This window comes from Mus musculus, chromosome 9 (genome assembly GCF_000001635.26).
Source record: "Mus musculus strain C57BL/6J chromosome 9, GRCm38.p6 C57BL/6J".
In the NCBI taxonomy this organism is placed as follows: domain Eukaryota; kingdom Metazoa; phylum Chordata; class Mammalia; order Rodentia; family Muridae; genus Mus; species Mus musculus.
This window is the reverse complement of record NC_000075.6, coordinates 107711916-107717915: the sequence shown is the minus strand read 5'-3', so window position 1 is coordinate 107717915 and position 6000 is coordinate 107711916. Positions and strand designations below refer to the sequence as shown.

The 6000-nt window shown below is 51.7% G+C and overlaps 1 long non-coding RNA gene across 1 annotated transcript; it reads right to left on the bottom strand.

Moving 5' to 3' along the window:
* Gm51690 lies at positions 1–4468 on the bottom strand. The gene is made up of 2 exons (XR_003948246.1): positions 4142–4468; positions 1–3560 (listed from the first exon to the last, which is right to left on the bottom strand). It is a non-coding gene; the product is annotated as a predicted gene, 51690 (long non-coding RNA).
* Between the last annotated feature and the right edge of the window lie 1532 nt (positions 4469–6000).

The following is a 6000-nucleotide window of genomic DNA, read 5'->3' as shown; positions in this document are numbered from 1 at the left end:
TTGCCGTTCTATGGATATATAATGAGGTACAGCCAAAGTAAGTTCAAGGCCTGTCCGTAGGACTCCACAGATCTCCAAAAAATACAATGGAGGCTCCCTCCCCCACCCTTGGATGAAGGGCTGGAGACCACAAAAGGTGCAGGTCTCCACTCTTCCCAGTCATGCTTGAACACCAAGCCCTGCCTGGACAGAAAGGTCTCCACTTGGCGTGGCAACTACATAGAGCATGGAGAGCCAGCTCTCTGGACAGAGTGAGCCCAGGGTTGAGTTAGCTCCCTGCGCATGTGCCTGGCATTGAACCTGGTGCCCCGGCATCCTCCAAGAGCACGAAGGCTACATTCCTATAAAGGGGAGGTTTTTCTAGGAGCAGCGTTCCTGGTAGGCCCATCCTATTGCTGTGGTATCTCAGAGGACTTGCTGGCGGAAGCCTCTCAGATTCCATGATCAAGGAGGCTAGGGATCTAATTGGGATGCTCTGGGCTCAGCTCTCTGGAGGTAGAGAAGGGACGGTGAACTTAAATTGCAATCCCTCCTCTAGGATGACCTGCAGCCAGGCCTTAGGAGGAAGGCATGATGGCTTGATGCCCAGTGTCTGTGCACTAGCCCTATGGGGGGCTGCCTTCATCTGGGCCCCACTCCCCTGCTGGGAGAGAGGGACTGGAGGGGGAGGGCACGCCACCGCCGCCACCACTGTCACGGAAGGGACATTCCCCAGTCATTTGGAACTAAGTAAGTCCAGATTCCAGCTTGCAAGCCTGGCTGCAGAACCCTCCTTGGGCCCCCCTCCCCCAGGACGGGGCCACACAGACACATGGAGGGAGTGTGCACAGCAGATGCTGTCCTGGGAGGTAGCCAGAAACCTCACAAGACCACAGGCTGCCATGGTCCACTTTGTCAGTCAGCCGCTGGGGTCTCTCCTAGCCCTGAGGTCCACCTCTGCCACTGTGTCTGTCCCTAGAAAGCTCACAGTACAAATGTCTCTGCTAGGACTCTGCTTTGTAGAGGCGGAACAGAATCCACCCTGAGTCCTAGCCGCTGCAGCTGCTGCTTTTGGGAGTGTTTCTCCTGAGACCAGTTCTTATGGATGAAGCATTGAACAAGTCCCCTTCTTTGCCTATCCCCACCCCGGTGCTAGGAGAGGTCCCAAGGTTGGGAAGGCAGCTCCCTGCCCGTGATCAGAACATGGAGCACCCTCAACCCAGCTGGGTCTTTCACTCACTATCTGGAGAAGCAACTTACAAAGGGACCTACCTGCCTGCCCTCTTGGGGCAGACTAACCACTGACCATGAAAACAGGGATGTTGGGAGGAGAAAAGGAGAGGGGAGGGCAAGGGGGAAAGGGAGCATCATGGTCAGAAGGGGACCGCTGAGGAGGCAGGCGCAGGGCACAAGTCAGTAAGGGTGAGCACATGCAGGTGTCTTCGAGGAAGAATTATGCAGGCCCCAAGGCTGGGAGGGCCCAGGTGTGGAAGGAGAAGGTTGTAGCTAGGAGGACAGGAGTCAGAGAGGTAGGGACAGACTGAGACAGAGACAACCCCCTTAAGACAGCTTTCCTACCCCCCTCCTCCTCAAGGACAACCAGAGGGAGACAGCTCTTTGCTTCTCCTGAGTCTAGCATTATAGGTGTGTGCTACTATGTCCAACTTGGATTTGACTTTCAACAAAGTAGGAGCCATGGAGACCTTTGGGTAAGCAAAGAAACGTGACCTTGCACCTACCTTACCCTGAAAGCTTGTAGGAGGAAGGAATTGAAACAGGGGGAATGAGGGAGGAGGCCTTCACAGAGTCAGATACGAGGTGAAGCCAGCCTTGGAGGTGGTAGCTGTGGCTACTAAACAAGTCATGGTCAGAGGTAATCTGTGCTTACCTGGTGGTCAGAGAGGTAACCTGTGCTCGCCTAGCATTTTGCACACTTTAAAGGTGAAGCTGAAAGTCTTTGCAACCGTGAGAATCCAGACTAGCTTAGGCTTTGGGCCTGAGCTGTTGGAAGGAAGAACTGCCCACAGAGCAGGCAAGGCCAGGATTAGGAGAGTGGCAGGTGTCCTCAGCAGGCCCATTGCTTTGCTGTCTGTCCCATCATCCCTGACCAGGTTCTCAGAGGAGATGTCTGTGCCATGGGAGCAGAGGAACACTGAGTTCTGCACACCAACTCTTGCTGGGGGTGTGGCTCTGCAGAGCTAGGTAGGGATGGAGTTCTAGGCCTGGCTCTTGGCTCCCCATGAAGGCTGGCCAGACCTGATGGGTTGCAGGAGGGCTACATGGCCCCTGTCTAAACAGGATATGCTCAGGATGGCCCTGAGTCATGGGTCACTTCAAAGCCAGCGAGCTTAGGTCCTCTCAGCTCCACTTTCCTTACCAACACACACACACACACACACACACACACACACACACACACACACACACACATACACACACACACAGAGAGAGAGAGAGAGAGAGAGAATGAAAGGATAACAAGCAAGGATCTTAGTCCTGTGTGTCTGTCTCTGTAATATTCACACTGAACTCACTTGGGCAGCCGCTGCTGATAGTTCTCTGGTCTAAAGAATGTGCCGAGTTTAGGATTTCCTAGTATTTGGATGACCCCAGGAAGCTCCGATTCAACCATCACTAAGGACTGGCTTTCTGGGTACTCTGCCCAGGGACCTGAGGGATCTAGAAGGAAACTGGAAAGACATTCTAGATGCATTCTAGAATCTAGATCTAGATTCTAGATCCCACATGTGGGATGGCTCCAGAAATGAGAGTCCAGAGGTTCTGGAAGAGGCTAGGGATGCCTGAGAGGTTCCTAGTAAGAGGAACCGAGCCGACTTGAGGAGGGAACCTGAGTCCCATGTTAATGGATGAAAGGGATGACCCAGGCTCAGTCCTGGAGGAAGTGCAGGACACTAACTGGCATAGCCAGCTGGGAAGAACATTCCTAGTGAAGGGAACAGGGGCAGAAAGGCTGGTGAACCGCCAGGGAGGTGGGTCATTCCAGCTTTTGATCGGCTCCTAGCCAGCCTCTGGGGCAGACTGGGCAGGAGGTTGAACCAAACCTCATCCTGGCCCTGGGCCAGGGGTGACTCCTCACTGCCTCCCCCTCCTGGTGCTGCCCAACCGGCTGCCCCACTCCCCTTCTCAGGCCCCTTCCCAATTCTCCCCCTCACTGGTTCCAGTTCCGGGGGTGGGGGCTGGGCGAGAAAGAGCAGGCAGTGGCGCCTGGGGCAGGGGAGATGAGAAAACCAGAAAGTAAGGAAATCTGAGCCAGCAGAGCTGGGCGGGCCAGGGCCTGCTCTGCCTGCTCGGCCCGGGAAACAGGTTCCCTGGAGACTGGTGCAGGGGAGGGAGTGTAGACACCACCTTCGTCCAAGGGGCGTGGCAGGTCTCTGAGGTCTTCCAAGTCCAGCCTTCATATGCAGAGGGCTGAGGACAGGGTCCCTCTCAGGTTAGCTGGGGCAATGCATCTTCAGGCTTCCATCTCTAGCCTGTGGTAGGCCTGGCAGCCAGATAGAGATGTATAGGCAGCGGGAGGCCAAGAGGCTGCAATGCAGTTCCCACAGAACAGCCTGGAAGAGCTAGAGAGAGAGAAGCTGATACAAAAGCTGCCAAGAGAACAGTTTGGGCCAGGTTGAAGGGCTGGAGGACCGGAGGCAGGAGTTTTTCTCATGTTTTTGGGGAATGCCATCACCCAGGGTGAGGTCTAAGCCAGTTCCTGCCCACCTGGAACACCTAGAAGGGTGCAGGAAGCCAAGTCATAGATGCCCTCCCCTGACCCTGTCATGTGACTGGAGTGGGAACTACAGAAGATGCACATCATGCCTGGAGCTGAGGGTCTCACAGAGGACTTTTTGTTTACCCCTAGAACATCCTCTGGAGGGGGGACATGAACAGCTAATGGGTGGGTGGGGGACAAGAAGACTCTGGGTGTCAGGGTGCATACGGTGAAGACAGCCAGTCCATTGAGCTAGGTATGATGTCATCTCTCTCAGCTCTGTCTGGGCCTCTTGGCTCGCGTTATCTTTTAAATGGCTCCGGTGCTACTCAGACTTACTCTCACGAGTCATTCGATAATGATTGAATTCAGTCAAAATACTGAACTTGTGATCAAGGCTTGGGGCTCTAGCACCCTGCCAAACCCTGAGCACCTGTCTGTTACCTGCCTTTGGTTCCCGGTGGGCATCACAGCCTGGTCTTCTGTCCTGGGGCTTTCTCTCAACTCCTGAAGATGTCTGTTCTCTTCAGCGTGGTGGTCACATGTCCTGCCCACTTTACTCTGCCGACTTCTCCATTCCCTGGTGGGGACAATAGGGCCACTTCCTTTGCAAGACTAAAGAACATCTAGAGTAAGTAGCTAGGATCCTTGTTAGAATAGGAGTTCCCCCAACTTGTGGTTGCTTTTCATTTGTTTGTTTGTTTTAGTTTTTTGAGATAGAATCTCACCATGGAGCCCTGCCTGGCCTAGACATTAGAATATAGACCAGGCTGGTCTCAAATTCACATAAATCTGCCTGCCTCTGCTGGAATCAAACCAGGGTTGGTTTTAAAGGTTCTTTGTCTCTCTAAAGTTGAAGACAAATTTGCAGAAAACTATATTCTATATTCAGATAGTACTATATTATAGGCTGGGAATGTAGCTTGGTTGACAGACTGACCAGGCATGCACAAACCCCTGCCTGGGTTTGACCCTCAGTACCACATACCAATATAAGACTGCAATCCCTGACTGTGGAGATGGAGGTAAAGGAGGTTCCCTTTAGTCATTCTAGGCTACTAGTAAGTTTGAGGCTAGCCTGAGATACATGAGATTCTACTTCACAGAGATTTGCCAGTCTAGGCTTCCCGAGTGCTGGGATTAAAGACCTATGCCACACCAGCCCCACCCACACATCCCCTAGTACTTATTTTCTATAGACAGTATTTCATTCCGCAGCCCCTACCTCAGACTCTGACGCATTGGGATTATAGGATAGGCATGTGCTTCTGTGACCAGCTTAGTACTTGGGTATTGGGGGCTTTTTGTTTTCTCCTTTTCCTCTTCCTCCTTTTCCTTTAGGATTTTTGAAAGAGTCTCATGTAGCTCAGGTTAGCCTTCAACTTGCTATGTAGCTGAGGATGACCACAAATTGCAGATTATCCTGCCTCTACCTCCGAACTGCTCGGATTGTAGATGTATGCCACCATGCTTATAATTAAAAAAAAATTTTTTTTTTATGGGCTGGAGAGATGGTTCAGTGGTTAAGAGCACCGGCTGCTCTTCCAGAGTCCTGAGTTCAATTCCCAGCAACTACATGGTGGCTCACAACCATCTGTAATGGGGTCTGATGGCCTCTTCTGGTGTGTCTGAAAAGGGCAATGGTATACTCATTGACATAAAATAAACAAATCTTTTTTTTTAAATCTTTTTTTTCAAGATTTATTTATTATATGTAAGTACACTGTAGCTGTCTTCAGGCACACCAGAAGAGGGTGTCAGATCTCATTACGGGTGGTTGTGAGCCACCATGTGGTTGCTGGGATTTGAACTCGGGACCTTCGTAAGAGCAGTCAGTGCTCTTACCCACTGAGCCATCTCGCCAGCCCTAAACAAATCTTTTTAAAAAATGTTTTTTATTCATCCCTCTCCATCCACTTAGAGAGAACCTTAGAGTGACCTTCCACTCTACACACAGTCAGGTTCAATACTTGTTCCTCGCCCCTTTCCCATCATCCCATCACCTGAGGCCTTTGTGTGATAAACTGTTCTGTGTCTGAGCTGTTCCTCACACAAACAGATCAGTTGAGAGCAGTCCTTTCCAGCCCTGAACTTGGAGCTCTGCCACACCCTTACAATTCTGCCTTTGGGACTTTGCTGCTGCTACTGCTACTGGTGACAGAAGAGTTTCAAGGAGACAGGTGGGGGCTGTGGAAGAATGGAGGTCCTAGAAGCCATAGCAGTGGCAGTAACCATTTATGTATTTCAGTGTTTAAGTGCTCTGCCTGCATGTATGCCTGCATGACAGAAGAGGGCATCAGATG